This window comes from Ictidomys tridecemlineatus, chromosome 6 (assembly GCF_052094955.1).
Source record: "Ictidomys tridecemlineatus isolate mIctTri1 chromosome 6, mIctTri1.hap1, whole genome shotgun sequence".
Classification (NCBI taxonomy): Eukaryota; Metazoa; Chordata; class Mammalia; order Rodentia; family Sciuridae; genus Ictidomys; species Ictidomys tridecemlineatus.
This window is the reverse complement of record NC_135482.1, coordinates 128611905-128624428: the sequence shown is the minus strand read 5'-3', so window position 1 is coordinate 128624428 and position 12524 is coordinate 128611905.

Here is a 12524-nt window from a genome sequence, read left to right as displayed (position 1 = left end):
TACTTGCCAAAAAAATAGAGAGAAAATGATCTGAATGACAGATAAATGGGCAATCATCTTGATATAAATTTATGATGTATTTCAAAATAACTAGAAGAGTCCAATGTTTTCCAACATACATAAGTGATATATATTTGAGAAGATGGAAATATTAATTGTCCTTATTTAATCATTGCACACGGTCTACATGTCCTGCATTTTCATATTACACCCCATAAATAACTGCAAATATTATGCCATTTAAAAATAAAAATATATAAGACAAATAATTATCATTTGGCATAAATAATTGTTTTGTACAGCATTTTATTAAGGTTATTAAATAATCCAAAGTGCTGAATTTGTGAAAATTGTATGGGGTCAGGTTAGATGGCCTCAGTTGCATTAAGCAACAAATTCCTATTAAACTCATATAACAGATAACTTGTAGAAGCTGATGTGACTCCAAAATGCTTACAAATAATGTTAATTGACTTTGAAGTTATTCTAATTTAAATTATGGTAAGTCAACATTTTCAAAATGGTGAGTAAAATATCACTAGATTTTTGCTGAAAATTTTATAGAATTCAATTAATTTTCTACTAATACTTAGTAGATGTTTGAAGATGTTTGAAATATTTTGAATAGTTTTAGGGAATTTAGTTTAGATTTTTCATATCAATCTCATTAGTTAAATAAACGAGTAAGCAGTTGTTATCACAAAATATGTTCTTTTTTTCTGAAAAAACAAAACCTTTTAAGCTTTTTCTTTGCCATGCTATTATTTCTGTCCTATAATTTTGTCACAAAATGACAAAATGGTTAAAGTGGGAACAAGCTAAAAAAAGCTTTTGGCAGACAATGAATATGTTGTTTAGCATAATACAGATGCCATTCAATTATAACAAATGGTTTAACAATTTATTCTCACTAGGTATGTTTACCATGTTCTCAATTACATATAAATGCCTTTAAAATGCCTTTAAAATTACTTATATACATGTGCATTTTTCTCTTTATGGTAAATATTCTCAGGAAGAAAATCTCTTAAACATGCACATGGCTACTTATGCATGTACCATTTATTTGGATTCAAATAGTCTTTAATGAATGCAGGCTAATTATAGGTTCTAGTTAATTAAGGTTTTATGGTAATAATTATTTTTCCACTACAAATGTTGTTTGTTGTCTCAATTCATTTTAAGGTTGTTTGATTTAGGAGTTTCTGTACAAATGTGTTGTCTGGGCATAAAAAGGAATCACAGTTTATCCATACATGATTTTATTTTAACTACATTTTAAATGATTTACACAAATGTACATGTTCTGAGAAAAGTAAACAAAAATAAAATTTCTTAGGTCAGTAAATAAGGATATAAGGAGAATAAAAGTGAAAATTAACTATAGTCAGTAAAGAAATTAACACTCAACATATATGCAGTGAGTCTTCCTATGGGTGGAGTGTGGCTCTTTTAGAATCCTCATTTAGGAAATGCATGACTTATACAGTGCTGAAATTGTGGCAAATATTTAGCAAGTGTAATTAACATACAATAACAATTTTTATTTTTATTTTTTATTGATTTGCACATATACCAATGTATGTGGAGGTTTATAAGGAAGAGGAAGGACAATGACACGGATAAATATAAACTATTTTAAGACTAAATAAACTTTATTTTAACTATTTTAAGGCTAAAAATCCCATACCTAACCCATAGATCATTAGTAATGACTCAAACTTAACCTATTTGTGGATCATCAGTAATGAAAATGATTTAAATATTAGTTTGTCAGTTTATATTGCCACAAATTATCTGTTCTTCCTAGAGACCCTGAAACAGTGGGTAGTGATCCTTTGAGTATGCATAATTTAAATTTATTTGTGTTTTATTCAGTACCCATGAGGATAGAGAATGCATTTATTTATGCTTTATTTACTACTCTCTGTTGGAGAATTATGAGTTAAGGCAACACTGTGAAAGGGGTGATCCAAACCAAATTAGAATGTTTGGGATGGATTCTAAGCCTTGAACTGTAATGCTGGTATAAGATTCACTTGATAACATGACTTAAGTTGAGTCCTCATCTCCATCAGCTTCATTTCTAAGGTAAAGTTTAATGGATATGCGTACCTGATATATTATTTTCCTTATTTCAAATAGGATTCTTTCAAATGAAACTTTAAGGAAATTGTATCTTTTTCACAACCTCAACTAAACAAAAACAGATATATAATCGCATAAACTTTTCCCATCAGTATTGATTTCTTACAAGAAAAAAATAGATTATAATACTAAATGTTTTTAAGTCTTTTATCACATTCTGAAGGGAATAATTCTGAGCTGGTAAGAGAGACTATGCCATGCATTTTAAGACTAATTAACAGTCTAATTGATGGAGAAATAAAATGCAATCTGGGTTGCAAGTTCTCTATGAAGTAAACCTCAAAGTTATTTACTTGTGACCTTATTAAAATGCATGCATGGAAAATGACCTTTAATATGGCAAGTAGGGAATGCACATATGGATAATGTGGATGTGCACCTATGTATCCATAATTAGTAACTAGATCTCAAGGTCATCTCATATGGCTGTTAGGTTTGTGTAGGGCATGTAGATATCTTGCTGAGGGGCCAAGTTCAATCTAGATAAGGTTCCATTGGTCAAGCCACAAATCTTCCCCTGCCAGAAAGAAGGGATATTTTTTTCTGCAATAAAATGTTTTATGAAAAATAATTTGCTCTCATTGGACAATAACACTCAGAGGAAGACCTTTTGTAATTCACCCACCTCAGAGCTACCACAATAAAACTCCCCTAATTTGCACAAAGTCATGCACAGTGTTCTCTCACATCCATTGCAAGACTTCCTGAACATTCCTAACTGCTCTAATAAATCCTTAAGTTCGTTATATATGAGGAAGGAATTCATCGTGTCCATAGATTTTTTTCCCCAAAATAAAAATATCTTTTTAAAAGGGAAATATCTATACGATCTTAACTTTTCTAAAAGGCCACAGAGTATTGGCAAACAGCCTGAGATCTGCCACAAATGGAAACACTCCAGGGAGTAAATTACTAGTGAAGAGATCTCACCTTAACCTGCTCTGGAATTCTCAGGTTTAAAGCGAGCTCTTGAATGCATCCTCAGGACTGTGCCTGAAGAAGACCTGCAGCTAGTAAAGGTTTGGGGTAAAAGCAGGATTACATTTGGACACTTATTGACCTTGGCTGTTTTCTTTACCTTGTTGAATTTAATTCTGAGTTTCAAATCTGAACTATAACTTTCTATGAATGCCTGTATGAATGAGGGTTTAAGATGAGTTCATCACACAAGTAGCTTCAAATATATAAAATATTGTAAAATCTCACTTATTTCTTTATTAAAAATGGTGTGATTTTAGCTACAGCTACTGAAAAGAAGCATTAAAAGTGGCAACAATGAGAATTATTCTCTTTCTTTTTGGCCATTTAAATCAGAGAAGATTTTGAAGTACATGAGTAATCTTCAACTAAATATAACCTACAATTAAAGAAATTTTATAATAATATATAATATGGTAACGTATTTCATAATTGGCTATGCATTTATTAAATTTTATTAAATTTATGCTATTACTGACTAGTTAGTTACAAGTAGATATTTTTCTTTGTCTTAACAAACTAATGTGAGCTAATGAAAGTTTCAAACAGTACCAAATATACCACTAGAAAATGTTTCTCTTAAATAAAAATGGAGCATTTTGCTTAAAATCTCTGCTAATATATACGTATAGCTTAAATTATTTATTTTCTATATTCAGTATTCAAAAATCTTGAAAGATAGTAAAAGGTAAAATACCATTGTTTTACTTAGCTCAATCATACTTCTCAGAGAGTAATGTCTAAAGTGTGTGTGTGTTTGTGTGTATGTGTGTAATGTTGATTTCCTTTTTAATCAGAAGTCTCCTATGCTTAGAAAATATTTGCATAAATACAACATTTTTTTCAAAGCTCTGTAGTGCTTTTTCATATGTCTTTAGGAAATAGGGTATTTTTATTTTAGTGAAGATAACATTGCTAAGACAAATTACCTACTGTGATTTACTGAAAAGTAATTAAGCACAAATTCTCAACTGGTCATTGTGTATAATGCCAGCTACTTGGGAGGCCAAAGGATCACTTGAGCCCAAGAGGTCAGGGACATCCAGGGTACTACATAGAGTAAGACTATTTAAAATGTAAAATAGGATCAATACAAACATACATACATACATACATACATACATATTCTCTGCAGTACAATTGGTATGAACTAAAAGTAATCAAATGTCATAATCACATATCAATTAGAGGAAGAGAAAATAGTATTTTGAACGAGAAAATTTCTATATTTGGATCTTGAATTTCCCCCATGTGAAGATTTTGGCACAGGCATGTGACACTTCTGGAAGGTAAGGGAACATTTAAGTAAGAGGTGAGACCTAAAGGGAGGCAGTTAGTTTTCAGTGGGGAGGCATGCCCTCAGAGGGGCTATTAGGAATCACCCCTTCCTCTCTCTGTTTCCTGCAGAACGTGTGGTGAACAGGCTTCCTCTGCCATATGATCCTGTCATGATATATTGTCTGCTATAAACCAAAAGCAGCAGTGCCAAACAAACATGGATTGGAATTTCCAAAATCATGAGCCAAAATAAACTTTTCCAATTTTTGTATCTGCTTTTGGCACTTTTACCAAACACCTGAGGAAAACAACTTAAAGGATTACAAATAAAATTTGGCTCATGAATTCATAGTTTTTAATCTGTGGTTAGGTGGTTCCATTCATTAGAGCCTATGATGAGTCAGAATATCACCATAGCAGAAGGATGTGGTAGAAGATACTTATTTACCTCACAGAACCAGGATGGAGAGAGGGAGAGAGGAAGAGAGAGAGACAAGGAGACAGAGGGAAAGAGAGGAGGCTGAATAGGGAGGGAGAGGGCGACAGAGATTGAGAAATGCTGAACATAGGGATACTCTTTCATGGTATGCCCTCAGTGATCTGCTTCTTCCAACAAGAACCTACCTCCTGTAAATTCATGACCTCTTTGTAGACCATTTAATTATGAGTCCATCAGTGGGTTAATCCATTGATGTGATCAGAGCCCTCAAGTTCCAATCACTTCCCAAAAGCCCCACTACTGAACATTTGTGCAATGAGGACAAAGAATTGAGACTTCTTGTCACATTCTAGGTCCTAACTATAGCATTTTGCCCTGGCACCCAAGGTCTCATGATCATCTCACAATGCAAAATGCAGTCAGTCCATGTTCAATATTCTCTGTAGTCTTAACAGTGTCAGCATTGCTCATATGTGCAAGTCTAAAGTATTCTCTAATACTCAAGCCAACTCTTAACTATGAGCAGTTAATATCAAAAGTATCATGGAATGATGATACAGAAACAGAGAGTGTATGCATAGAGAGAACTGAATCAATGCAAGACTAAAACCCAGCAGGGCAACCATTAAATCCTGTACCTCCATGTCTGGCATCCGCAATACCTGGTGGTGGGATTTACACTTTAAGGGACCTGGGTCATCCTACCTCTATGACCTTGCCAGGTACAACTTACATGGCCTTTCTCTTGTGCTGATTCCCTGCTTGCTGCCTACACCTTTCCTCAGCAGATGATCCAAATACCTGGCATATCCAACTTCCTGGGGTATCCCCATTATAGCTTTTTCTTCACTCTCTCTGCTTCATGCATCAGCCTTTTATCATTGTGCTCATAGAAATTCTAACCCTGTCATACATTGCTTGATTCACACGTCTTCCTTTGAAAACTCAGTAGAAATATCCATGACCTGATAATTCTCGCAATCTGCATACCTACAAAATAAGAAATACTTGGATGATTCCAATGTCTACTGCCAGACTCACTAGCACCATGGCAGAAGTAGCCTCTGAGTGTCTGGATAGTTGGACACAGTGAAAGAAATCCTAGGCAAACAACTTCCTAGATGGCTTTGTGTGAGAAGTGTACATAGGATCTCTTTCCAAAGCAGTCTTTCAAAGAAATGTTCATGATTACACCCTTAAGCCTGATTTTTAGGTGTAGAAAATTCTTGAAATGCTCTTAAGAAATCTTTCCTACTGTACCAGTGCAAAGTAATCAGCTTCTTTTTTATTATTTATTTTTTAATTGTAGTTGAACATAATACCTTTATTTATTTATTTTTGTGAAGTGCTAAGGATTGAACCCAGGGCCTCGCATGTGCTAGGTGAGTGCTCTGCAGCTGAGCCATAACCCCAGCCCCTAATCAGCTTCTTTTTAAGGCATTAATCTCTTCAGCAGACACACCCTCCTTCACCCCAACTTTACATGATTTTCTGGCCAACTTGTGAGTTTTTCAAATATATCTGCTCTGCTTGTTGCTGCTTTTCCTCATTGTAAACCTGGCCAGAATCAGAAATACCATACATGAGTCTAAATGGTATACTACCTAGAAATTTTCTTACCTAGTCCACCTCCTTTAAAACACAGCATCACACAATGATTTAGGGCATGGAGAAAATGTAGACAAGGTATTTTACAGAATGTAACACAAATGACCTCTAGTCCAATTGCTAATAGAGATCTCATTGCCATTTGAAACCCTATAAATAGTCTTAACCATGTGAATTCCTTTCAGAATTCTGGTCTTCCAAGCTCATACCATAATTAACATTTAAACTCGGCCAAAACAGTCTCATGTTCTCTATCCTGCATCTCCAAACTTTTCCCAAATTACTCTCTCAAATCAGTTCTAGAGGCTTCTGTGATAGGTGGTCAGGTATAGTCCCATCAATGACCCCACTTCTTGATACTGATTTTCTGTGTTAATTTTGAATCTATTTGACAAAATAACTGAGAAAAATAACTTAAAGAAGGAAAGATTTATTTTTGTTCTTGTTTCAGAGGTTTCAGTCCATGGTTGGCTAGCTCCATTGTTTTGGGTCTGAAGTGAGGCAGAAGGTCATGGCAGGAGCAGGGGGCGGTGGCACATGCCTATAATCCCAGTGGCTCTGGAGGCTGAAACAGTAGGATCACAAGTTCAAACCCAGCCACAGCAACAGCCAGGGGCTAAGCAACTCAGTGAGATCCTGTCTGAAATTTTAAAAAATACAAAGTACAGCTGGGGATGTGGCTCAGTGGTTGAGTGCCCTTGAGTTCAATCTCCATTACCAAAAATAATAATAATAATAATAATAAGAAGAAGAAGAATAAGAAGAAGAAGAAGAAGAAGAAGAAGAAAGATCATGGCAGAAGCTCATATGAGGAAATCTACTCACCTCATAGCAGTCAGGAAATAATGGCAGCAAAGGACAAGATACAGTATATTCATTCTTCTAGGTTATAACCCTTGTAACCTACTTCCTCCAAACTATCACCTCATACAGTTTCTACCACCTCCCAATAGCCCATTCAGTTAGGGATTCATGAATACATTAACCCATTGGTGAGATCCCAGACCTATAATGATCCAATGACTGCCCAAAAGCTCCACTTCTGAATTTCCTGAATTGTGAATAAAACTTCCCATACATGAGCCTGTGGAAAATATTTTATAGCCAAATCATACAGTTTTTAAGTTGATTACCTCAAATACTATGTGAATGGAACACTAACACAGAATTGTAATGTTAAGAAAAAGAAATCCATGCTCTGGTTTTAAAACAAAACAAACCAAGCAATAATTACCTGCTTTTTAAAACATTCATGCCATTTTTTAGTACAATATCTATCAGTGTATATGTTTCTCTGGAAAGACATGAAATTATCTATGACTAATTATTTTTTAATGGTGAAATTGTCACATGCTATTATTCTTTTAAAATAATAATAGCAATTAATCTTGTCAGTATTTGCTTTTCTTTCATGTATTACTTGAACTTCAATACATTGTTAAAGGAAAATTATAGTACACACAACATTAGAGAGCTCTCTCTTAAAAGTAGATATAACTTGATGTCATAAGATATTTTATGTGAAAAGAACATGCAAAAATTGCTTATTTTAGAGTTCTTTTTCAGAAAACAGAAAAGGAAATAATTAACATCTTCCTTAGAATTGATAGAAATAAAAAATAGAGAAAAATAACTACTAGAAAAAGCAAAGTTAATTTTTGATGACCACTTAGAATTCCCAAACTTACCCTTACAGTGAGGAAATTGAAAAGAAAAAAAAAAAACAAGGAATAAGAAGAAGAAAAGTTGGGGTGTGATATAGAATATATTTATCTAGAATGTGAATCCCAACTTTAATGAAATCTTAGTAATTACAAAAATGACATGATCAGTATTTTCTCCCAGTGTCAATAGATTATGGAGCCAGAGTTGAGGGTACAACACTTTTCACCTTTCTCCCAAATGTCAAACTAATATATTCCTCTGGCAATCAATTGATGTGGACAGTCTACTGTAATTGAGAAAGGCATATAAGCTAGTAAGAGAGAGCTTACTCCTATCCTGGAAAAGATCAGCCTCAACTCCATTTCCCGAATGAAATCGGTGTCCAGAATCAATGTGGATGAGATGGAGTAAGATTGACAAATGAACCACAGAGATGAGATTATGTCCAGACCTATTCTCTAGTAGGAACTACCTAGAGGCTTTTCTCCTTCATTTTTCTGGGGCAAGTTTTTGTTCCAGCATCTAAAATTTCACACATCCCAGATCCAAGATATAAGTTTAGAGCTTTGTCTTTGCTTGCTAAAATGTGCAGAGAATGAACCACAGCATCTCAATGCAAATGGAATAAATTCTTAGTTCTAATACATATGATATTCTGATGTAGCTTTTCAATTTTCTGTTGAAATATGACTTTATTTTCAGTACAGAGGAAAGAAAAAAAAGAAATGTTTAATGGAAAATGTTGAAGTACTTATAGTATTTTAAATCCTAATATGATATTTTGAAAGATGATTTTGTGAACTCCTGAAATTACGTCAGAGTGGACAAAAGACTAGCCTACTTGAATATTATGAGATACAAATTTTTCTCATTTTTCCCAATTTTTCTTCTTTGTATATTATTTGAATTGGTTTACTGTTTATTCTGAAATAATTTTACTTAATTTAGATTATGTGTAATAGTTCAGAAAACAGCTTAAAATATAATCATTGAAATATAATGCAAATTGTGATTTTAATTTGTTTAGAGACATTGGTAACAAAGAAGGAAATATACACCATGCTATTTCAAGTTAGTGGCAGAACTAAGAGAAGATGATTCAGTTAAGCAATGAATATAGTTTTAGACAGGGCATTATGATGTGAAAATACAGAATACATATACCATTAAAACTTAATAATTTTTTCAACCTGTTTCAAGTACTGGAGTTCATTAGAAGATAGTAATAGGATACAATGTTTCTGAATATTGAGCAGGTTTAAGAATCAAATAATAGGGATGAACTGAGTTATGTACTTTCATGTTAAATATTAAATATTAGGGATATAGTTAGTTACTACTGATTGAACACATCATTTAGGCAAAAAATTTTAAACTTACTATTTATTCAGTTATTTAGTAGAGCATGCCTGTAATCTAAGTGGCTCAAGAGCTGAAGATAGGAAAATTGCAATTTCAAAGCCACCTTCATTTCAGCAACTTAGTGAGGCCCTAAGAAATTTACCAAGACCCTGTCTGAAAGAAAGAAAGAAAGAAAGAAAGAAAGAAAGAAAGAAAGAAAGAAAGAAAGAAAGAAAGAAAGAAAGAAAGAAAGAAAGACATGAAGGAAGGTTGGTTGGTCTGGAGATGTGGCTCAGTGGTGAAGCGCCTCTGGATTCCATACCCTGCACAATGAATTGAACAAACATATGTAGCAAATTTGATTTGATAAGTACTTATTGAGTACCTACTATATTTGGATCCAGTAATATCCCAGGCATGGATAACAAAAGAATCAAATAAAAAGCATCACATCACAATAGTTTTTGGTCTTCCAAAGTTCAAAGTTCAATCTTGCCTAACAAATATTTTCCTAATATTTAGTTTATCTCATTAATTTTCTTTTAATCCCTCCTTGGTGAATGACAATGGAGAACAAACACATGAATGGTGTTCAAATAATTTTTTATATTAAGGCTACTTAATCCAGAGACAACATTTCAGGAATCACATTTCCTTTAATTTTTAGATCTTTGTGAAGACCCTAATATGTAAAACATTTTAAAAATACACCATGGTAACTCATATTTTCCCAATATTTTTATTAACTATTTGGCCCTGTTTGACCAAATTATACCTCCATATGAACTTTGAAAAGGCAAATATCTGGTGTTATACAGATGATGAAATTTTTATTCATCATGTAAAAGTCATAATTTAGGAACTAAATTCTATTAGCATATACATTTTTTAAGAGAGAGAGAGAGAGAGGGAGAGAGGGAAAATTTTTAATATTTATTGTTTAGTTTTCAGCAGACACAACATCTTTATTTTATTTGTATGTGGTGCTGGGGATCAAACCCAGCACCACACGCTTGCCAGGTGAGCGTGCTACTGCTTGAGCCATATCCCCAGCCCAACATATACATTTTAATAGCAAATAATAAAATATTTTTAAAAGGAACAATGTTAGGAAACATGAGAGTTATTTTCTGCACTTTTTAAATGAAATTTACTAATAGATTTATACGTTCATGTATTGTTATTTATCTGATTTTGGTTAAGAATTTCTTGCTTCTTTATTTGCAAGGGTCTAAATGAGTTAGTATGTAAAGAAGGTATCAAATTTACCTACCTATAAAACTATATGAATCTGTCATTTTTTATAATAGTGTTTCCAAATCAACACAGGAATAATTTAGGCTGATATTAAAATATTATTCAGTTTTAAATATTAATTAATATAAACAACTTTATTTTTCTCTTCAATCAACTTTATGATTATTCCAAGTTCACATGTAAAATAAAAGTGCTGCGATAAAATGTTTTAAACTATTGTAGATATTGATGTAGCATTACATATAATTTTACCTCAAAAAAGTTGTTTTTTGAAACAACAAAAAAAAATAGAAACTAATATAACTTAAAAAGCTTAAATAGTCTGGCTTGGTGATGTATGCCTATAATTACTGTGGCTCAGGAAAATGATGCAGGAGGTTTCCAAGTTAAAAACCAGCCTCAGCAATTGAGCAGGGCCCTAAAAAGGGTAAGTATGTAAGGATGTCACTCAATCGCTAAGCACCCCTAGGTTCCATTCCTGAATTTATGGTACCAAAAAAAAATTCTGAAATGAAGAACACTGCAAAAGGCTAAGAAAGAAAGAAAAGCAGAAAGTTAAAGACAAAAGTTCATTAAGAGATTTCCTTAAGATGAAAGAATAATGTAAGTTATATAGAAATAACAGAGATGGCTGAAAACATTTAAAATATCAAAATTTACAGCCTGTAAACTCTTAAATTTTTTAATAATTCTTTTCATGTAGGAATTTTAGCTTTCAAGTCCACTTGTGGATTTTTTTTCTGTTTTCTAAATTCTGGAAATAACATTTATTGTTAATAATAATTCAATGAGAACTTAGGAGTACCCTGTTTTATTTCTATGGGTATAAGCATGCCCTCTATTAAAGCAATATTTTTCCATTAATTAATGTGGACAATGTATAATTTAAACTTAGGATTAGTCAAAAGAAATATAAATTATTTCTTTTTTTCTAAAATAAATTTCTGGAAGATTGCATATAAGAGAATGGAGAAATTATTACTCATTAAACTATCCCTTTATATAATTTATTAGTTTTGAAATATACTTACAAATCATACAAGTCATATTCTCTTTTTGTTGAAATCAGGGAAGATAGTATTGAAAAATTATTTAAAGTTTTTGATGAATGTGTGCGTCAATATATTGCATCTAATATTGTATGCAAGGTAAGTATATTCATTCTGGTACAGCTGAAGAATAAAATTAACTGATTTTCTAGACTGTACTTAGACCTCAATCTCTTTTATAGTAGCGATTAAGTAAGAATAGGGCACCGTTACAATGAAGGACAGACACAAAATATAGTTTCTTTCAAATTGCTTAACACTCTACAATTTCTGGAAAATGAATTATCCTTATAGGAAAAAGCATTTACTGTCACATGATTATGCTAAAAGTGTCTAAAATGTGTTCTTCACTTATTAAGAATCACACCAGAATAGATTCACAAAGTTTTGAAAACAAGAAGCCTGCCGTGTTTTTTAGAAAAAGGTACATTTTGAAATTCATTAAATCGTGTATACAAATAGATAATAAAATCTAGGATAAGATAATTGGTGTTCATTTAATTTTGCACCAAACTCTATAAACATAAATTGTGTACCCCCATCTACTAAACTATACTGAAAAAGTAAATAGAAATCAGGAATATTTAATATTATATTAGCTTTGTTTTTAACTTTTAATGTGCTGTTCACAAAATCACTTCAGTAGTCTATCTTAGTTAATGTATTTGTAAAATGAAGGTGAAACATTAGATGTTTATAGATTCTCAATATTAAGCATTATAATTGTAATAGGTTCCTGAACACCTTTTATAGTTTTAGAA